Here is a 23,837-nt window from a genome sequence, read left to right as displayed (position 1 = left end):
CATATGAAGGTCAGATTTTTACCTTGTATTGTGTGCATATATATCTTCATTTTTAATAAGATATCTGGGGACTATCAATATATTGTTTGATGAAAACTAATGTTTCATAGATAAAAATGCAAGCAAGAGGAAGAACTGACCGTTTTATGAATATGGGTCTGCATGATTTCGTATTGTTTACCCCTTCAATAATTCTTAATATTCTCTTTTGCATCCTGAAAGGTTTAATATTTGTTGTTGCATTGCCCCAGAAGATTATGCCATATTTAATTACAGAATGCACGTAGGAGTAGTATACATTTAACAGGCTGGCTTTGCTGCAACAAATTTTTAAGATCCATATCATGTAACAGGTTTTCTTTTCAAATATTCAATATGTACCTCCCATTTTGTGTTGTTCTGGAGCTAGAGTCCCAGAAATTTTGTGCTGTCAACACTTTCAAGAACTCTGTCCTTAAGTTCTATTTCTATGTTTGGGTGGTGTCTTCCTTTTACATTATAGAAGTTCAGTGCTACTATCTTTTCTTTGTTTATAATTAGCTTGTTATAGCTGAACCACTGTTCCACACTGTTCATTGTTTGAATAGTTGAGTATTTTAGTATTTCTTATGTTTTACCACTAATAAGGAAGCTTGTATTGTCTGCAAATTGGAGGGTGGTTTGGCAATACTTGTTGTACATACGATCATTGACATAGAGGAGAAACAGAATTGGTCCTAATACTGATCCTTGAGGGATGCCGTATTTCACATTTTCATATCCTGAACAGTAGTAGTTGATTTTGTTATGGTCAGAATATTGCGCTTCAACCACCTGTTTGCGACAACATAGGTATGTCTTGAGCCACTCATTGGATATACCTCTAATTCCTAATTGGTCAAGCTTCTGCAGTGGGGCATTATGGCCAATGACATCAAAAGCTTTAGATAAATCAAGACACATGCCTGTCACAAACTCACTTGCATCCAGTTTAGTATAGATTTCATTAAGAAATTCAAATACTGTACTTTCAGTTGAATAGCCTTTCCTGAAGCCATACTGTGAAGGAGAGAGAATTTTATTTTTATTAAGAAATCAGACAATCTCTTTAAAAAAAATTCTAAATTTTTGAAAATACAGGCAGTAGGGCTATTGGTCTAATTTGAAACACATTCCGGATTTCCTTTTTTGAAGAGTGGTTTCAGTTTTGCTGTTTTTTTATGCATGAAGGGAAGGTTCCTGATGCCAGTGAGCTGTTGCACAAGTGTGTCAAGGGTTCAGCTAAGGCAAGACAGCATTTTTTAATAATTGCATCTGGTATTCCATCAATTCCACATGAGTACCCTGTTTTCAAGGTTTTTATAACTGGCATGATTTCTTCAGTATTTATGGGTGAAAGGAACAAAGATGTAGGTAGACACATTTCTCACACTATTGCATGATGGAGGTGATAATTTGTTGTGTTCTTCCAGTCCACTCATCAACTGTTCACTTACCTTTGCAAAATATTTGTTGAAGGTCCCTGCAATTTCTGTTGATCAAGAAATCATTTTCCCTTCATAACATAAGTTCATATTTTTATATTGGTTAGTTTCACTTGTTTGATTTCTTATAACTTCACATATAGCTTTAGATTTGATTTTGAATTTTCAATGTATTTGTCATTTGCTATCGTTTTTGTAGTGGACTGACCCGATAGCCAATCCACTAGGACGGGTAGCCGAATAGCACGCGTTTAAGCTCACGCAGGCTGGCATGAGGTCTGGAAAATGACAAGGAATTATAGTAGCCAAAAATAGTACATAGCTTCTGGAATACTTAACTTTAATCCACATTTGTAGAACATCGCTATTGATGATACATGCTTCACAATAATAATTATCAAAGGCTATGGTGCCTTGCTAGGTCGTAGCAAATGACGTAGCTGAAGGCTATGCTAACTATCGTCTCGGCAAATGAGAGCGTAATTGTCAGTGATCCGTCTCTGGCAAAGCAGGCTGTACAACTGGGGCGAGTGCCAGGACGTTTCTCTAGACCTGCCGTGTGGTGGCGCTTGGTCTGCTATCACTGACATTGGCGACACGTGGGTCCGACGTATACTACCGGACCGCGGCCGATTTAAAAGCTACCACCTAGCAAGTGTGGTGTCTGGCGGTGACACCACAGTTTTAGCTTTCCTTACAACATTTTTGAGGATCCTCTTGTAATTCTTCAGGTACAAATGAAATTCATGAGGCATGTTCTGTGTCTTTGCTATATCATGTAATCTTCTTTTCTCTGTACAAGAGATGCTAATACCTGTTGTAATCCATTTGTTCTTTTTGAAGTTAGGTTGACATTTTTGTTTTTTAATGGAAATGCAGCTTCAAAGTATAACATGAAGATTTTCATGAATTTTTCAAACTTTTTGTTAGTATTTTCACAAGTATACACTTAATACCAAGTTTCTTCACTTAGTCTCTGTGTAAAAAGGTTTACGTGTTTGTTAGTGAATTTCCTTGCTTCTTTTACAAGTTCTTCTTTCTCAGTTGTTTCACTTGGTGTGTGCAAAGCAATAAACTGTGCATAGTGATCACTGAAGCCAGTATTAACATTTCCTGCACAGAAATTGTGATTTACATTTGTGTTTATTAACATCTGATGAATTGTTGAGCTAGTTGTTGGTGTAACTCTTGTAGGAGAGTCTATGGTGGCTTTTATGTTACATGTTTCCAGTAGGGTCATCAAGCCTTGCTGGTCTTTTGATATTTCTTGAAAATAAATATTAAAATCTCCACATATGATCACTGTTTTGTTGAAGTTTTTTGTAGTATTTAAAGCTGCTTCTAGTTGATGACAGAAATCATTGAAGTTCCCATCCGGGCTCTTATATACACAGATGATTATTGATTTTAATGCAGAGTATTCAACTGCAGATACTTCAAAAACTTTTTCTTCAGCTAACAGTTCAATGGGTTTTATGTTAGAATGATCAATGCCACTTTTAACAAATATACATGACCCTCCATGACTGGATGTACTTCTAGAGAATGATGATGAAAGATTGAAGTCTGCAAGTTTTGTGACTGACATTGCATCTTTAGGCAGCCAGTGTTCAGTTATACACATTACAGAAGTGTTTTGTAGCTCATCAGTACATATAATTTCAACTTCACTTAATTTGTTTAGCAATGATCGGACATTTTGATGAATCAGCATGAAATTAAAGGATTTGTTAGGCTTTGGCATATTTAATTGATCACTTACCTTTACCTTGTCAATAAAAAATCATTGAGGTGTGCTGGAAGTACTGCTTTCCTTTTCCTGACTGCACCTATTCTTCTACTATCATCTGCAACAGGGTTTTCTTCTGTGTCTGGCTCCCCTGGTAATTGTTCAGCTGCTGATCCTACTGTTGATAATATTGCTGCTGGTGTTAGGGCTGGGTCTGCAATTGGTAGAGCTGTTACTGCATTCATTGTTGTTGCTGTGCCTGAATATTGGAGGCACCTTGTTCCTTCTTTTGTTGTTGATGTTGGTGAGTGAGGTCTTGCTGGCGTTGTTTCCTTCGAATGTTTGGGGGGCCAATCCAGGATGATATTACTTTTGAGTGTTTGATGCCTGTTAATGATAATTTCTTCAATTCTTTCGACGAGCAATTTTTTCCCCATGTTGTTAACGTGCAATCCATGTAATGTGTGGAGTCTGCGTCCGATATTGTTAACATTCATGAGTTCTACATTTCTGAAATGTTTGCAAAGTGATGAAATTTGTTGGTTGGCATTGATTATTTCTTTATTTACGCATGACTAAGACGGCAAGTCATGCCGATGTGGGATGTTCAGCACTGAAACATTTGTGTGTGTCAACTGTCCTAAACACCTTTTTAGTTCTTGTTTTGCTTTGTTGAGTGTTTCGTTTTTATATATGTCATTTGACCCACAAATTAGCACAACAAAGTATTTGCAGTTTCATATTCGGCTCAGAAGTTAGTTTTATCACATTCACAATCTTTCTTATCTTGCACAGTTGATTGCTCACTGAATCTGCTTGTAAACACGATATTACGCTCATACAATAAGCTTCGTTGAGAATGAGGGACTTTGTTTTTCACTTTGCCTGGAATTTTGTGGTAACTGTGAGGCAAGTTTGATGTAGGTTCACACTTCCCGGATGCAAGTTTTTTTAGTTCGCTCATCAGAGTATTAATGGTTGGATGCAGACTACTTACACGATCATTTACCTTTCTGATTTCATCACTACAATTCGTGCACACACTGTTTTGTTCGGTGTAATTTTCACTTTTTTCGCATGAACACTGTACATAGACACTAGCCGCCATCTTGCACAACCTGGTTACTAGTTTTATCAAAAAATTATAAGTGAGATAAAAAATATACTAAAAAGAGTCCGGTCATTCTTAAAATCCGTCCTGCTTCGTTACGGACTGCATGATGGATGGCTAATTAAATGTTTTAGTGCTGATGCTTGTGCGGTATGTGAGGATACACAGGGTGCCCGAAATTAATGTGGGCCGGAAACTAAATCAGGCTGACATGAAATACATTGACCTGGTTAATGAATGTTACATTGAACGTGACAGAATTTGGCACTGTTTTGAATAAGCTACCAAACTGGTACCACAAAACTTGCATTGGGATGGTTTTATTTTAGACAGCCTTTAGCCTAGTAATAGTCTTGCAATCACCTGCTGTCATATTCTGCTCTAAATAGTGTGCTGCTGTGGCATACTGTAGACTGCACCAGACTGTTGCCAGTAAGTGTGCCACAGTAAATAGAATTAGCTGAGTGTGCACCCTCCAAATTCAAATGGCACAGAATACTCACCCAAATATATTAGTGCTATCTTTTCCACATGTTATACGTATCAAAAATAACAGTCTGTAATTTGCTTCAGCCATATCCTGTCACCCAGGATGACGGAATTATATAAAAAGTGAAAGATAAGATATAGTTATTGGTAGTTACTGATTTGGTGGCAGTTGAACTAACAAGTGTAATGTTGCAGGTAAAATGTGGCCTCTGTCGGTGTAAAATGGATTTTGGATTCTCCACCCACACTGAAGCAGAGAGGATGTGGATGAATCTCTGTCATGAGGGATTTTTGCCACATTCTCTAGTGCGCACGTGAAAGGGAAGTACTGACAAAGGATGTTAATCCTGAACACATAACGGTAAGAATTAAATCAATATGACCTTGATTTTTATGCATGATTAGTAGTAACATTTGTCTTTCAAATAATGATACTTGACACATCATGACTAAATGTAGTTCAGGATTACAGTTACATGAATATATAAACAAAAGAAGCGATTCTCTGTATGTTACATAATGTTTAGCTTCCAGGTACTGTTACACACTGGATTAAAGATTTACTTCGAAAACAGCCATATTTGGTTTCATCTGTGTGTACAATGGCAGATTACTGTGTAGGAAGCATGTTGCGTTTATGGATTCTGATGGTCAATTTTAGCAGATTTGCTTCAGCTTGATTACAATTTTCCCTTGTGTTAAAATAATAAGTATGTGTTTAATAATGCAGCACACTTAGTTTTTACTTAAATATTGATTTCCTTTCATTGCAGTGATCATACTGTTTAGTCTTTAGTAAAATTGCACTTAGGTTGTTGGTGGCTTTAGCATTGTGTACTGACGTTAGTAACAACTCTCTTGACAAACAATGAGAACTGAATCTGATGAGTCAGGAGTTAGTTGTCAGTAGCCCACCTGAATGCTCATACCTATATTTAATAGTTTGTCAGTAAAGTTAGTTGGCTTTTGTTCCATTAGATCAGAATTTGACTAAGTTGTCAGAATTTGAGACAAAATCAGAAATAAGAAGCAGTACGTTATTGCAATGATGAACATCTCTCTCCAGCTACACTACCTGTCAAGCTATTAGAACTCTCACTTTTTCTTGTTGGCTGTGGGCACCTCAACCAGTGTTACATTCAAACCTAACATAGGCCTTGGACTATGCTACAGGTCAGTCTGTCAGCAGTTTTGTCATTAAGAAAGTACATAAAACAGTAACCAAATTTGCAATTCATAACCATACAACCAAAAATTACTCTGGTGCTCTGCATATCGAAAAGAAATGTAATTAATTTGTGCATTCCACTGAAGAAAGCCATTAAATTCAGTGATTCTCATTGGCTCTTGAATACAATCACCTGTTTGGCTGTGACCAACATTCACAATTTGCCAACATCTGCACACAATTTGGGAGCTGCTGACACTGAAAGTGCCCTTTAGCCTTAATGTTTGGTTCCATAAATCTGTCTGTAAGAATATTTAAGAAGTCATATTTTAGTATATCTTACAGCTTTCTTTTTTAGCTTCACTTATGTTTGTATGTGTGTTGTGAATTAAGTAGCCCATGGTACGCTGTTAGTAGTGTCCATGTGTATGCTGTAGTGACATTTTTTCATCAGAAATGTTGTTGAACTTGTAGCGACACTGCCGCGCATTAATTCAAGCTCACCGGTGTGTGTGTGTGTGTGTGTGTGTGTGTGTGTGTGTGTGTGTGTGTGTGTGTGCAGTGCAGTGCGGTCGTAATTACTGTACACGACGTTTGCGTAGTTCCGCGCCCAGCGTCTAGAGGCGCTGTGTTTTCTAGCTTTTATATACGTTCTGTTTATTATTATTATTCCTTGTTTTTTTTAGTTAATTAGTAGTTCCGTGCCTCCTGGCTTGTGAGGACAAGTACTGTTTTCTCTCTAATAACCACGGAAGTTTTCCCAGGATTAAGGATCCTTCTGTAGAGGCTGGAAGCAAATTTTGTAACTCCCCATCAGTCCATGCATGCTGGGTGTTGTCATATACGCGCTCGCAATAAAGTTATTGTTGCTGAACTGAAGGTCTTTATTCTTCTGAATCACATTAAGCAAAGGTCGGACAGCCACCAGTTAAGCTGAACCCGACAAACTCGATTCACGGCAGATGTTGTTTATTATTGTCCCATCTCGAGTACATATCCATAACCACACCCTGGAATTATTTTAGCTCCAAAGAATTTTTCAAATAGTTTTCCTATCATGTATTTGCTTATGTGTGGATTTGTTAATATTTTATAAAAGATAAATATTATTGAAGTGACTGTTCCCAGTTTCATATTTTGAGAATGTTTTGTTTGTAAGTTGACTGTTAAACTGTAATTACAAGAGGTGAAGCATTTCCACCTACTTTGATGCACATCATTTGCCTGTAAAAAAGGAAAAGCAGTAGGTAAAGTACTCGCACACATTCTTCGGAAATTCCTGAAAAATGATTAAACTGATTCTTGTGTTACAATGTTGATTGAGCTAATATACAAAAGCAGAATGTTGCATAGATAGAATTGGTGTACATTTTAATTGTCCATCATTAATTTCCGGACGTCAGTTTGATGTACTGACCCACTCCATAACTTGGAGATTCGCTCTTCCTTTTCGTCGTACAGAACCAGATGTGTAGGACGAGGAATGAAAGAAATTCAAAATTATTATGGAAAGGATAGATTGCTATTCACTATAAAGATGACATCCTGATTTCCAGGTAGGCATGATGAAGACTATTATATATAAGCTTTGAGTCAAAGCATTCATCAGAAAAGAGAAATGTGCACTCATTCACCAAAGTAGACGAGTGTACACGATTGCTACCTCTGAACTTTCTTTTGCAGTAGACTCTCTCATACTAGCTGTTTGCGAAAGGATTTTTAGACTTCGTATTCTAGAAATGAAATGGAGCAAAGAGGCATTAAGTGTCCTAAATCAGACATACAGTGAGGAAAGGTGTATGCATGACCCACTGTATCGTAATAAGGTAGTAGAAAATAATTTCTTCCCGAGTAATATATGTGTAAAGTTATATGGTGATTTTTGATTTGTATCGTAATACCTTATCTTATGAAAGCTCATATTTGATGTGATTGCATCTCGTCCTTTATTTCAGCATGCCAGAAAAAAGAAACTGGCAGTGAAAGGGAGAAAGTCCTTGCAGTTTCGCGTAGTGTGACAGATGACTGTGAAACTGAGTAGCGCCCACTCATACATAGTCCAAACATGGATGAGTAGCACAAGTACACCTTTAAGTACTGGTTCTTTAAAGTGTTGCAATCTGCAGTGCATATATCCCCAACAACTTTTGAAATAGTGTGCTGTGCTATTCTGTGGCTAAAAGTCAGACTCTTAAGATTGCCCAGTCGCCAGTAAACATAATGTTAAATCCAGCCTGCAATGTAACAGGTCATTTACCGGTATTTTATTTGTGATTTAGGTTGGTAAAATCATGAAATGTATAAACATATGGATTAATTCTTATTTTCGAGAATGTGAGACAGCCTTCCTCGTGACTGTCACACTTGCTAGTTCCATCTTCTATTATAGACAGCAACTTCTCGAAACAGGCCATGTCCATCCTCACGAAGCCCCGAAATTCGCGCACATCTTAGACCCTCAGTTCTTTCATAAGCAGTGAATATAATCCCCTGCCTTTGTCCCTCCTTTTCAGCCAGCTTCCAACTTGATGACATCTGGATTTTTATTTTTGTCGTTCTGCCCTCATCCGAAGATTTACTGTCACTCCCGCGGCAAAGGGCAATAGCTCCAAATGCAGATGGGTACTCCATGTGCAAAATGTTGTGTAAATAGATATACCCGTGCAACCGAGTGTCGTAATATAAAACTAACTGTTGAGTCTTTAATTCAGAACAGTAGTAACCTACATAAGAGAATAACAGTTACTTGATAAATAATGATATTCATTTTCTTATGAATAATTCAAACGGATGGCATTCCAATATGTCACACAGTCCACCTTTGTTTCGTGCAGTAGAACGAATGACTACAAGAGATAAGACAGTTCTGTTCATGTTCCATGTGCATGCATGCCAGGTATATCCCACATGGTGTAATGGGTCTTTGTGAACCTGCCGGTAGTTACAGAAATGAATGCATGGGGCGCTGGTGCACAGGTCTGCGGTTTAGGCACAGTGTGGAATAGGGACTTGAGAGTGTCTTTTCTGAAGAAGGTTTGGCTGAAAGCTGATAAGTCAGTCTTTCCATCATGTCTATCTGGATCTCAATGGTTTGTCTTCACAGTGTGTACCAATGTATCCTTTCCATAATAATGTTTATATTCTGACCTAGAATTTTCGCTGTTTAAATAAATTAAAAATTTGAACAGATACTTGTAATAGAGCTGTTGACTTTTCTTTCCACACATCTTCATTTTCCATGGATAATTTTATACCAGCCCCCTTCCCCAGTACACAGTCAAGGAGAATATCTAGTAGTATATGTTGTGGCACACACAATGCCCACTGAATAGTCAAGAAATATGCCACAAACCTAGTGCCTTAGTTACAAAAACTAAACAGACAGCTGTTGTTCTGGTAGATCTAAAATTCCTAAACCCATGCTGGGCATATTTCACCTATAATATTAACTATTGGCTTCAGTTACATTCTGTTGTTTCAGATAATGTTGGTGTAGTAGTTGTTGGTCTGTAATTTCCTGTATCTTCCTGACTGCCGTCTTTGTGTACTAGTATCACTTAACATTGTCCTCTTAAACGTAATGTGAATATTCCTTCTTCCATAGCTAAGATAAGAAGAGCTGTAGGCTTTGCTAGCCACTGCAGACAGCATTTAAATAGTTCAGCAGACATATTGTTTAGTCCCTCAGTAGACTGTCTTTAAACTGTGTTCTATTTTTACTGAGTCAGATGATGAATAAACATTGTCTTGTGAGTAGTACTTTGTGTGCATTTTGTGACAGTAGACTTTTACATAATTAATTGGTTAAAATGTTACTGGTTTACTGAGAGCCCATGATTTTATTCCCATTATTCTTGATTATTACGTTCCCATTGTTCCTTGCATCTACTCTTTCTTTGTGTGACCATACAGTCTCTGTGATATTAGTGCAGCCCATTTTGTTCTGATTCAATTTGGTTTCTTCGAACACTTACTTGGATTATCTCTTCTTGTCCCTATAGGTACCAAAGTTCACTTGCATGTTTAATCTGACAAGTATTAACTGTAGTTTCTAGTTATTCCTTCTTCCTTATTATGTGTGTTGTGTTCTAGTGTGTGCTTTACTTTCCATTTTTATTTCTGCTTACTACTGGACATGCAAGATTTATGTTGTAGACCAATGTTCTGCAAACTGATTATCATCCTCTGTTTCCTATTAAATAATCTTTGCAGTTTGCGTAGGCTTGCTGACTTTGTCGCAATTCATTAAAGCTGTTGTGTAGCATTTGTGTCTTGTCTGGTGCTTTAGTAATATCCCATAACAATCTGCAGTGGCTCTATTTAAGACCTGTAACTCGACTGTAAAGTGGTAAATTGATAATTACATGATCTGTCTCTCTGTAATTTCACTGCACCTTGTAGGGCTGTTTCAGTACCACAGTTGTCTTTCAGTGAGTTCATGTCTAGATCACCTGCTGCCATTATGCAAGAGAATTCATTGACAGTCCAGTGTGTCCAGTGTGGAAACAGTTCTAGCTCCTTCAGAAACCCCTGCCCTGATGTCAAACACTTATCTCTTTTCAGGATTGTCAGTATTGCTGCTAATTCAAATTATTACATTTCTTTTCACTTGTCCACCGACCATGGAATGCAATTCCTCCTTTCATGTGCTGCAGCCCCTCCACACTTCTATTGATGCTTACAGAACCCCCCAGGGGGTCCACAACTCTTTTGTTGATACGTGCGTAGCGAGCACGGGACCCCGAGCTAATGTGGCCCTCCTTTCTTTCCGGGCTGCATACCTTCCCTTTCCGCATCCTTCCCTCTCCCCCATCTACGCCCCTCCTCCCCTCGCCTCTTGCTCTTTCCTTCCCTTCCCTTTCTCCCCCTCTGGGAGTATGGTTTGTGCCTACGTCCGGAGACGGACGCTCGTAAATGTACCCCATTCCCCGCCTTCTCTGCTTGTATGTCTTCATCCTTCCTTTGTCAGTCTCTTTTCCATACCTCTTCCCTTTACCCTTTTCTCCGCTGCGGCGTTTGAGACCTCTCCTCTTTCCTTTCTCTTTCGTTGTTTTTCCCTTTCTCTTTCTTCCTCCCTGTGCGTGTCTGAAGGCCGACCCACGCATTTTTGTGCGTAGCCGGTGACGGGGTAACGCGTAATTCCCCGCCCCGGGTAGACAGGTAGGACACATACGTACCCCCTGGTAATGGCCAGGCCCAGGGAGGGGTGATTACCCGAGCTGATACCTTCTGAAAGTGCCGATTGGTCCCTCCGTCCGTTTGTCGGGAGGTGTGACCTGAGGTGTGAACAATCACCTAAGGCGGGAGTGCCCTCAGAGAGGGCACCCACAAGGGAGGAGCGCGCCATCGGAGCCGCCGGTAATCATGGGGGATTCTTCCGCAATGGTTTCCTCACCTTCCACTATGTCTGCTCTCAGCCACAGACAGTTCTTCCATCGTTGCCACAGTTTCTTGTTGTTTCTTGGTCTGACGAAGGTCACAACTTCTCCACGGTCAACCCTTTCATTATTCAGAAAGGTGTCGACGCAATTGCAAGTCCTGTAAAGTCTTGTTCCAGATTACGGAATGACACCATGTTGTTAGAAACAGTCAGTGCCCTCCAGGCACAAAAATTGCTGCGTACTTCACTGCTCCACACCTTCCCTGTCCGGGTTGAAGCACACCGCACTTCAAATTCCTCGCGTGGAGTCGTTCATACACGCTCCCTCGGTGGATTGTCCGACGAAGAAATTCAGCACTACCTGTCTGACCAGGGCGTAACAGCTGTTCATAGGGTTATGAAAAGGGTTGACACGAACATCATTCCAACCCGCACTGTTTTCTTGACATTTGACAAAGTTCAACTCCCATCGAAAATCAAAGCAGGCTATGAGATAATTTCCGCTTGCCCTTACGTCCCAAACCCTACGCGTTGCTATCGGTGTCAGCGGTTCAATCACACCAGCCAGTTCTGTTCCAATCCGGCCAAAAGTGTTACGTGTGGCAAGGATGCCCATGAGGGTGCTTGTCCACCTCCATCCCCTCGCTGCATCAACTGTATGGGTGACCACGCTGCTTCCTCTCGAGATTGCCCCATTTTTAAGGACGAAAAGCTCTTGCAGGAAATAAGAGTGAAGGAAAAGGTTTCGACCTTTGCTGCTCAAAAATTATTCGCCAGTCGACAGCCCACCGTGCCTCAGACAGGAAAATACAGCACTGTCCTTGCTTCTTCTCAGCCAACAAAGGAGGCGGCCACGCAGACTTGTGACCTCACCTTTAGTGCCACGATAGTCAGATCGGCCAGCGCGAAGATCGCCCGTTCAATCTCACCACTTTCGCCTGCCCACTCTCTGGCTCACCCTTCGTCGGGTTCTGCTAAATCTCGAGCCCAACAGTCAGACACCACGACTTCGAAAAAAGAGCATACTCGTGAAGATTTTTTACGTACCCCAACTTCACAACCATCAGTTCCTCCTTCATCTAAACATCATACTTCCAAGAAGGCTACAAAGAAACCCAGTTCATCTCCTTCTCTGCCAAGGCGTGTCCCATCTACAGCACCACCTGGCGGAAATCCCCCTCGGCCGTCTTCTGTGTCACCGAGGCGCACTGCTGGCAGCCGATCAACCGGCCGATCGCTGGTGACAGGAGCTGCTCCTGAAAAACCTATGGATCAGGGTCTTCTGTCTCTGGCTGAATGCCATTCCATGCTGTCAGTCGCACGCTCTGAGCAGTCGTTGAGTTGACAACAACCTTGGTCACATTCCTCCATTTTCTGTTCACTCTATATCCATTATCCACTGGAATATGCGCGTCATTCGAGCCAATCGGGATGAATTGTCGATCCTCTTATGATCCTACTCGCCGGTCATCTTCTGTCTTCAGGAAACAAAGCTGTGTCCCCATGACCGCTTTGTTCTCCCTCATTTTCAGTCCGTCCAATATGATCTCCCCTCTGTTGAAGGCACTCCAGCCCATGGAGGACTCATGATTCTTCTCCATGATACTCTCCATTATCACCCAATCCACTTAAACACTTCCTTCCAAGCTGTCGCCGTCCGTCTTTCCCTTTCTGGATACACGTTCTCTCTTTGTACTGTATACATTCCATCGTCCACACCAATGGCACGAGCTGATCTCCTTCATCTTCTTGGTCAGCTTCCACCCCCCTATTTGCTGGTTGGGGACTTCAATGCCCACCACCCACTTTGGGGATCTCCACATCCTTGTCCACGTGGCTCACTATTGCTAGACGTCTTCCACCAAGCAGATCTAGTTTGCCTCAACACTGGGGTCCCCACATTTCTGTCTGCCTCCACGACAAATTTATCTCATTTGGACCTAGTGGTCGGTACTATTCCGCTAGCTCGGCGCTTCGAATGGTTCGCCCTTGGTGATACACACTCGAGTGACCACTTTCCATGTGTCCTTAGACTGCAGCCCGTGATGCTGGAAGTTTACCCAAGGCGATAGGATACTTTTTTCGTCTCTAGTGACATTCGACGACCGTCACTTTCCCAGCGTCGACGATGAGGTCACACATATTACCGACATAATTCTTACAGCTGTGGAACGTTCAATACCACGCACCTCCGAATTGCCCCGGCGCTCCCCAGTTCCTTGGTGGAACGAGGCATGCCGTGACGCAATACATGAGCGGCGACGTGCTCTTCGCGTTTTCCGCCACCATCCTACTTTGGCAAACTGCATCCGCTATAAGCAGTTCCGTGCGCGATGCCGTCGCGTCATCCATGATAGCAAAAATGCAAGCTGGGACTTCTTTACTCACTCCCTCCTTGGAAGTTTGGAGTCGGATTCGACGGTTATCTGGCATGCCTAGTTTCTCCCCGGTCTCTGGGCTCACTGTCGCGCATGATACATTAGTGGACCCCGTCGCAATTTCTAACTCATTGGGTCAACACTTTGCTGACATTTTGAGCTCTTCAAATTACCCGCCAGCCTCTCTCCCGAAGAAACGTGCAGCGGAAGTGCGACCTCTTGTTTTCCCCTTTCAAAATCGCGAAAGCTACAATACTGTTTTCTCCATGCGGGAACTCCAACATGCACTCTCTTCTTCTCGCTCCTCCGCCCCAGGACCGGATGGTATCCACGTCCAAATGTTGCTGCATTTATCAACCCATAGTCTGCGTTACCTCCTTCGCCTTTATTTTCGAATTTGGACCGACAGTACTTTTCCCAGACGATGGCGGGAAGCTATCGTCGTTCCTGTTCCGAAACCTGGAAAGGACAAACATCTCCCCTTTAGCTATCGCCCCATTTCTCTCACGAGTAGTGTCTGTAAGGTTTTGGAGCGTATGGTAAATTGTCGTTTAGCTTGGTGGCTGGAATCCCACAGTCTTTTAACACCTGTCCAATGCGGATTCCGAAAGCATCGTTCTGCAGTTGACCATCTTGTTGCTCTCTCCACTTATATCATGAACAATTTTCTCCGGAAATGCCAAACAGTAGCAGTATTTTTTGATCTGGAGAGAGCGTACGATACCTGTTGGAGGACAGGCATCCTCCGTACACTGTTCTCTTGGGGCTTTCGAGGTCGGCTGCCCCTTTTTCTTCGCGAATTTATGGCAGAGCGCACATGTAGGGTGCGGGTGAACACTACTGTCCCGTACTTTCTCCCAAGAAAACGGGGTACCCCAGGGCTCCGTGCTAAGTGTTGTTCTGTTTGCCATTGCCATAAATCCAATTATGGATTGTCTCCTTCCTGATGTCTCGGGCTCCCTCTTTGTGGACGATATTGCGATCTACTACAGCTCTCAACGGACCAGTCTTCTTGAACGACGTCTTCAAGGCTGTCTCGATCGCCTCCACTCTTGGAGCATCCACACCGGCTTCCGTTTTTCTCCCAGTAAGACCGTTTGTGTTAATTTTTGGCGACGTAAGGAGTTTCTTCCACCCTCCTTACATCTAGGACCTGTCAATCTTCCGTTTTCAGACGTCGCTAAATTCTTGGGTCTTATGTTCGACAGAAAACTGTGCTGGTCCTCCCACGTTTCCTATCTTTCGGCTCGCTGTCTGCAATCCCTCAACACCCTCCGTGTCCTGAATGGTACCTCCTGGGGAGCGGACCGAGTGGTCCTTCTCCGCCTCTATCGCGCCTTAGTGCGCTCGAAATTGGACTATGGAAGCATAGTCTACTCCTCTGCTCAGCCGTCTATTCTTCGGCGTCTCGACTCTATCCACCACTGTGGATTACATTTAGTGTCTGGAGCTTTTTACACCAGCCCTGTGGAAAGCCTTTATGCTGACACTGCTGAACCTCCGCTATCTAATCAGCGAGCAGTCCTTCTAAGTCGTTATGCTAGCCATCTGTATTCCATGCCTGCTAATCCGGCCCATGACATTTTTTTCGACGCCTCCTTCGATATAGGGTATGCAGGCCGCCCTTCCTCCCTACTACCACTGGGAGTCCGCTTCCGTCAACTGCTCCATTCTCTTTCCTTTCGCTTTCCTAAAACCTTCTCGACAACTTGGGGTACAGCACCGCCTTGGCTCCATCCCTGGATCTGCCTGCTCCGTGACCTTTGTCAATTTCCCAAGGATGGTACCCCTTCCTTGTTTATCGTCGGGCATTTGCTGCTCTATGTGCACAAATGAAGGAAGCCACATTTATTTACACTGATGGCTCGAAAACATCATTAGGTGTAGGGAGTGCCTATATTGTTGGCGACACCCCAAATCAATTTCGGCTTCCCGACCAGTGTTCGGTTTACACTGTGGAGCTTTACGCTGTTCTCCAGGCTGTCTACTACATCCGCCGCCATCAGCAGATACAGTATGTTATTTGCTCAGATTCTCTCAGCTCTCTCCTCAGTCTCCAAGCTCTTTACCCTGTCCACCCTCTTGTCCACCGGATTTCAGGAATGTCTGCGCTTGCTCCACCTGGGGGGCGTTTCGGTGGCGTTCCTCTGGCTCCCGGGACACGCTGGTATCTGTGGGAATGAGGCAGCCGATATAGCGGACAAGGCTGCAGTCTCTTCTTCGGCCAGCTATTCAGTCGATTCCCTTCACAGATCTACGGAGCGTTTTATGTCGTCGAGTTGTTCTTTTATGATACGCACATTGGTCGACACTTCCCCATAATAAATTGTGGGACGTGAAAGCTCATCCTTGTGCTTGGACCTCTTCCTCCTGAACGCGTCATCGGGAGGAGGTAATTTTAACTAGACTCTGGATAGGGCGCTGTCTTTTTAGCCATCTACATCTTTTAAGCGGCGATCCTCCCCCACTCTGTCCCCACTGCTCTCAGCTGTGGACGGTAAGACACCTTTTACTAGAGTGCCCCTATTTTACTCCGTTACGTGCCCGTCTCCAGCTGTCGCCTGATATATCGTCAATTTTAGCAGATGACACGCGCTCGGCCGATCGCGTTCTCGAGTTTATTAGTGTCAGTGAACTGACGTTAGTCATTTGAAGCTTTTTTTGGGGACCATCAACCCCTTTCTGTAGTGGATTTTTAAGCCTTCTTTCTGCTTTTAGTTTCTCCAATTTTTTGAATTTCGTTCCCGTTTCTGCTGTTTTCCATTTTCGGTTTCTATTGTTTCCTAGGTCACGGACCGGGCGCTAATGACCATAGCAGTTTTGCGCCCTAAAACCAAAACAAAACAAAAACAAAATGTCTACAGAAATCGGCCACCTTTTTATAGTTCTGTTTGTTATTAAATAATATTCATGTACTATAATAGTGAAATTTGTTAGTACTGCTGCTACTGCTACTGCTACTTCTGTTTCATCTGTTTCATTCCATGCATACTGTATAGTGTAGTGTAAAACTTCAACAGTAGAACATCTGTATTTCTATCCATATATTGGTTACCCCCACCCCTGCTGAGGCTGGTGCAGAAAACCTAGTCATTTAGATTTTTGTGTTTCTTGGTTCTTTCTCCTCCTTCCCCAATTTCCTGTCATGTGCTCTGTGAATGACAGTGCTTTTTCTGGTGGGATCAGTGATGCCTTCTTCTGCAGGTCTAATAATGAGTCTCCTTCATTTTCCTAAGTCAGTGATTGTTGTCGTGGGAATATTGATTACCGTTTCTTTAATTGTTGACAGTGGGATTGGTCTGTGTTTCTTTTCTTGGACAGATTAAACTATCTGCCATTTCTTTGCACGGAATGGTATTTCAAATCCTTCCTGTGCTGGACATGTTCCATGAAATGTTCCTTTTCTGAGCTTGTAGCTCCAGGAAAGAACATAGCTACATATATTCTTGAACTTTCTGTTTGTACTTTCAGTCTTTATTTACACACCAGGCTTCATTTAGACCATGCCTCTGTGGTATGCTTACAAGAAAAAACACTTGCTGCATGTGGAATTCTTTCTGAAGTTCCTTTTACACCCTGTTTGCATTGTTGTTTGGAGTTTTATAGATATCTTTTGCTCTTCCATTAATGATCATTGAATACTTTTCATCCCTGTCTCACATGTTTTAGTGTTTCCTGTAGAGGGATGCCAAGCTTGTTAATGCCAATTACCTTGTATTTGATTTTCAATGTAGCCCTAACACTTGCAGAGCCTCTTACATAGATATCTGAAAATATTTAATATTGTCCCTTCTTATTCATATTTGGTGATGCATTTTGCTGATACATGATATTTTCTTGATTGTGTGCCGGCTGGGGAACTCGCCATGTAAAATGTAGAGTAACGCATCATTCTTGGTACCTCTATGGTGATGTGGAAATCCAAGTGGTGTTAATAAGGTAAATAATTTGTGTACATGTTTCTCTTCACTTTCATTGTTCACGTCTTTATCCTACTATGTGTAACTAACAAGCCTCAACTGAAATACATAGCTAATTTTCAGTATTAACTGGACTGAGTATTTTGTAGTGACAGTGGCTTCACTGCTGTTGAAAGGTGTAAGTATCCACTGAAGTCCCATAAAAAAGTGTATTGTGAACACTGTAACACATTGTTCGTTGTCATTGAAGGTCTAAACACTGTACTGCAACATTGTTCTATAAATTGATCTCATCTTTTAGTCAGATGATGCCATAAATTGTCCTCAACTAAATTGAGTACTGCCTCACTAGCTGTTAAATTTATTCATAAAACTTTCACCGTTCTCCAGTAACATTGATCCAAAACTGTTACTTACACATTCATAAAGTTAATGAGATTTCAGCCTGTGTAATTTTTTTTTTTTTTTTTTCATCTGCTTCAGTGAATACTTGCATATCAAGATGGAATATGTAGGAGACGAGATACTGGCAGAAGTAAAGCTGTGAGACCGGGCGTGAGTCGTGCTTCGGTAGCTCAGATGGTAGAGCACTTGCCCACGAAAGGCAAAGGTCCCGAGTTCGAGTCTTGGTCCGGCACACAGTTTTAATCTGCCAGGAAGTTTCCAAATTAACTTGGTTATCAGAAACTACATGTGGGGTTCAGTGTGTAATAGTACTGTGCAAGCTCACTAATTTCTCCTTTTTCATGGTTGTGGTGACAGACCAATCCACAGTTCAGACCCAGGTATGGATAAGTTTGAAAGGTGAAAAAACTGTTGCACAGGCAACAAATCTGATATGGAAATAATGATTGTGGTTATAAATTGCAAATTGGTTTGTAACATAGCTTGATGTCTACATTTATGCCATATCCAATGCACTGTTCATTATAAAATCTGAAACTGCCAGGTGAATAGAGAAAACCTTCATAGAGTAGAGGAAGAGTTCCCGAGAAGTATTTTGGCGGATGTACATACGTCATCCATAAACTCAAGGAGGGGTTGGCAATCACTTTCAACCCCATGTAGGAAGAAATTGCCATTTATTTAAGGGCAATTTGTTAATAACATTAAATTCAGTATAACATGGTTAATACCCTCTGCAACAACAGAAATTTTAGGTACCGTAATACTAGGACCATTTTTTTCACTTTTGCTGTTTCTGCTTCAAATGCACAGTCAGATGAATGCATTGGCGCAATAACCATATAAGTTAAATTTTTCATATTTTCAAATAAAACACTAATTCCTGCAATAGAAGAACTTCATTAACTGGTGTTGTCTTCATCCAACCTTATTTAGACTACCAATACAGTTATAATTCCCTATTTAATGAATTGAAGAAATTGGACTAGTATCGCTTTTGCACCAAAAAGTTCTTTTTAATGTTCAAAAAGTAAAGTAACTAAAACAAACAACTATTGCCACATGAAAGATTACTGAATATTATGAGCAGAATTGCTACGCTAGTGAATCATAAGTACATATGGTACACAAGTTCATTATGCTTCTCTAAGTGGCATCTGTAACTGTTGTCACAGATGACATTGTCATAAAATCCATGTCAGATGCTGGCAAGTTCTTGTCCAGCCTCGTGATCTGTTTGTTTGTCTGATTTAACTAGCAGAGGCACTTCCTAAACTTCCTTCTCAGTTGTTGACTTTCAACTAGAAGATTAATATTGAAATCACCACAAAGAATAATCAGTTTCTTTTTTGTAAAATGTATTTAGCAACAATTCTAATTTATCAAAGACTTCTATGTTTCCAGATAGTGAACTATACACTGTTATGACTGACTTTTTTCATCAGGCCATATAGCTGGACAGCACCTGCTTCAAAAAACTTTTCAATACATAAGTTCTCTACTTCACATCTCTTTTTAAATTCTAACTCTCGTGTAATTACCGACTCCATCACCTTTTGCAATTTTCCTACTATAATGATTTGCCAGTTTAAATGGATTAATATGAATACTAATAAATCATGGTCCTTACAGCAATGTTCAGTAATACACAAGACATCAGGTTGGGTGTTACTCACTGCTATTTCAATTTCACAATATTTGTTCTTGATGCATTGCACATTTAGAGTCATAATCATTAGAACAGGGGAGTGAGCACCAATGGTATTTCTCCTTTCGTTTAGCACTGTTATCTTGGAGTTTTCATTATGGCCGGATACCAAAAATCCTGTTGTACCACAGGTTTCTGGTTTCTGTTGCTTTTCCTACTGGAAGTTATGACCACACATAAACAATTCAACTAGAATAACAAACACCTCCAATAGCCTCATAGATGACATTTTCTCAGATATGTCAGCAACTGACATAGAGGTAACAAACAGATTTAGGATTGTCTGATCACAATGCTCTCACCATAGAAATCCCTTTAAGGTCAAAGGAAGATCAAGGTGTAAATAATATTTACAAAAGAAACTTCTCTGTGGACAGCTGTCATCAGTTCATAAGTATCTTAGAAAATAAAATTTGGTTAGATGTTACGAAACAAACAAGTACAGATGAGGCATATTGTATATTTGCATTGATTTATATAATGAACTTTGAGATGTGTTTCCCAAAGAAACTGACCAGAATCAAGTCTACTGGACACATAGTCAAGTTCTTGGATGCCTCTTGGCATTAAGAAATCATGTTAAAACATGAAAAAAACTGAATTCAGAGTTGAGGGAGTGTACAGATACTGATTTTATAGAATATGTAAAAAGGTATAGGAAAATATACCGCGGAGTAATTGCAAATGCAAAGTTGCTAAGTAATGATATGGAAATAAAACAGTCCAGAAATAAAACTAAAACACCATGGGCAATTGTGAGAAAAGAGACCACGGTGCCTATCAAAGACAAGGAAATTATTCTAAAAGATGAGGAGAATGAAATGGTAGACAAATACGCCATGTCTAATTATATAAATTACTTTTTATATGTACCCCAGACATTAAGCAGGAATTTTGGGGAGCAGATTAAGATGGAAGCACCCAAGGCAACCAGCAGCATGGTGGCAGTTCAAACAAACGAAAAGGATGTTTTAAAAGTGATTAAAAGTCTCAAGTCCAAGATGTCTGCTGGAGTAGATGAGGTGCCAATAATACTAGCAAAGAAAACAGCTAATCAAATAGCGAAACCATTGGCGCACATAGCAAACGTGTCAATGGCTCTGGGCGTGTTTCCACAGAAGCTGAAAATTTCTAAAGTCATTCCCCTGTTGAAAAAGGGTGATAAGCTTAAAATAGAAAACTACAGACCTGTCTCACTTCTCCCAACTTTCTCTAAGGTTTTAGAGGTACCAATGAAATAGTCACACATTATCTTAATATCCACAATCTGATAAACAGTAATCAGCATGGATTTCAAGCTGGAAGTAGTACTGAAACAGCTGTACTGGAATACACAAAAGAAATAATCACTAAATTGGAAGAGGGAAAAAGTGTACTTGGGATAAATCTAGATTTGTCAAAAGCCTTTGACACTGTTGACCATGCCATACTTTTGGAAAACCTTGAAGCTATAGGTATCAGAGGACCACTAAAAAGTGGTTTGAGTCTTATCTGGAAAAGAGGATGCAGGTGGTTGAAATTACAGCACCAAATATTAATCAAAAAATTAAACTAAGATCAGATCCAAGGGAGGTCACAGTAGGAGTACCCCAAGGAAGTGTATTGCCCCGTGCTGTTCCTCATTTACATTAATTATATTCAGGTGTCAGAGAGAAAAGTTAGAAGCATGTTATTTGCTGATGATACTAGTTTAATAGTTAGTGATATGAAGCAGTCATTGCACAGTACTGTGGACCATGTCCTACAAGATATATAAAAATGGTTTAGTGCTAACAAGCTAACACTGAATGCAAAAAAACTAATTATGTGCAATATGGAAAAATAAATGAACATGACGACCTAAATCCCACCATGAAGGGCAAACAACTTGATAGAGTACAGTGTGCAAAATTCCTGGGTGTGCACATTGATGAGAACTGGAAGGACCATGAGATGAGCTTAGCACTAAAACTAAATTCAGCATGTTTTGTACCTAGAATAATTTCAAGAGTTGCAGTAATGACTGTACCAGATTAGTATATTTTGGCTATTTTCAGTCCATTGCATCCTATGGGATAGTATTCTGGGGAAAAACAAATTGCCGTCTACATGAGGTTTTCAAATTACAAAAATGCACTATTCGGATAATGACCCAGAGCCCACCTCAAACACATTGTAGGCCCCTTCTTAAAGCATTGAAAATTTTAACAATTCCATCATTATACATTCTAAAATATCTGTTTGTGATGAAAAGAAATCAGGACAAAATGAAAACCAATACAGACTACCATAATTGCGATACACGGCAATGTAAAGATCTCTACATACAAGCTGTAGCAAGGACCTGGAGTTAGAAACGTGTATGTAATCAAGGCATCAAACTTTTTAATGCACTACAAAACATATCAAAAGGCTGGAAAACGAGGATAAATTTAAAACTGTTATAAAGAACCACATGCTTGAAAAATGTTATTACAGCATAAGTGAATGTCTCTGCGCAACAGTATAAGAATATGACTGTATAAAAATATAACTTAATGTGAGAAATAAAATGACATCAGTGAATATGTCTGTCAAGCACATAAGAAATAATGTTATAAAGACACTTATTAGTTGTATATTGTATTAAACATAAAATGGATTCATATGAATTCAGCACAGATAAAAATTTTGTAAAGATATTATATAGTTGTTAAAATGTACCCTGACAAATCCTATATCACAAATGTGATCATTGGGATGATAATAAATGAATAAATAAATAAAATAGACAGGATGTCATAATGAAGCACTACAGCAAACTAGAAGCAACTTTGCAATGGAGTACTGACAGAACCTTTATTTTGGAGAAGTAAACTTCTCGTTATCAGCTATCTTAGTGTTCAGCTGATACAGCACTTTTGAGGGAGACGAGAAGTGTAAAACTACATCTTGTGTAACATCAACCACAGTGAACTCTTTGGATGTATTTCACATGCCAGAATGGCTATTGTTCGTTGCAGTGACAGTGCAAGCTATTGACATGTCTGGTTCTTGCCCCAAAGACCCAGTGTCAAAAACTCAATTCCCTGTGCTACTTGGAATTGGTTACATGGAGAGGTCTCAATCTTGCACGTGTGATGGAGCGATTTTCCAACAATGTAGTGGTACTAAAATCGTATTTTTGGCCAAAACTGCACATTCCTGGCTAATGCACCAATGCCTTCATGAAAAGGGAAACAGTCAAATTTCAGAGGCAAGTGCTACTAAGGTCTGAATACATTACGTTTATAACAGGTTGCAAAGATAGGTACCAAGAAACAGTTTGAAAGCCCTTTTAGTTGATGTAAGCAAATGGTAATTAAAAGGTATGGTATGGTACTCAAATAGTGATGTATACAGTCATAATTTGCTAAATGCTAATTATTAAGCATATTATACTACTTCAACTCTTGCGATACAAATTTGACTGGAACCATAAAATTTATGTTGTGTACGGATCCAATGAAAATAAATAAATCAAATAAGCTACTGTGTCTGCCAAGAGAAGAAATGCTCCTGAAAGCAGCATTGGTATCTTTGTCTGTCTGAGTAAATAATTTTGGTGACAGGATCCAGATGCATTGCAGTCAAGAAGCTAGGTGCAGCTGTATGTACACACTCTTTGTGATTCCCCCAGGGTGTCCACAACTCTTTTGTGGATACGTGCATAGCGAGCACGGGACCCCGATCTAATGTGGCCCTTCTTCCTTTCCGGGCTGCATACCTTCCTTTTCCGCATCCTTCTCCATCTCCCATCTTCGCACCCCCCACCCCCCACCCCCCCCCCCTCACCACCGCCTCTTTCCTTCCCTTTCTCCCCCCTCTGGGAGTATATTTTGTGCATATGTCCGGAGACGCTTTCTCTGCTGGCAAGTCTTTGTCCTTACTTTGTCCTTCTCTTTTCCTTACCTCTTCTCTTTACCCTCTTCTCTGCTGCGGCATTTGAGACCTTTCTTTTTCATTTCCCATTCTTTGTTTTTCCTTTTCTCTTTTTTCCTCCCTGTGCGTGTCTGAAGGCCGACCCACGCATTCGTAGCCGGTGACAGGGTAACGCGTAATTCCCCGCCCCGGGTAGACAGGTAGGAC

The 23,837-nt window shown here is 40.7% G+C and overlaps 1 long non-coding RNA gene across 2 annotated transcripts in view; it reads left to right on the top strand.

The window, feature by feature from the left end:
- LOC124551284 overlaps positions 1–23,837 on the top strand; it is a 47,120-nt gene that overhangs the window by 18,313 nt on the left and 4,970 nt on the right. For both annotated transcript variants that reach the window (XR_006967800.1, XR_006967801.1), the window contains exon 7: positions 4,988–5,153. This is a non-coding gene — a long non-coding RNA (uncharacterized LOC124551284). The remainder of the gene's footprint in view (positions 1–4,987; positions 5,154–23,837) is intronic.

This window comes from Schistocerca americana, chromosome 9, assembly GCF_021461395.2.
Source record: "Schistocerca americana isolate TAMUIC-IGC-003095 chromosome 9, iqSchAmer2.1, whole genome shotgun sequence".
Classification (NCBI taxonomy): domain Eukaryota; kingdom Metazoa; phylum Arthropoda; class Insecta; order Orthoptera; family Acrididae; genus Schistocerca; species Schistocerca americana.
Note: the sequence above shows the minus strand (reverse complement) of the source record. Positions and strands in the feature narration are given on the sequence as shown.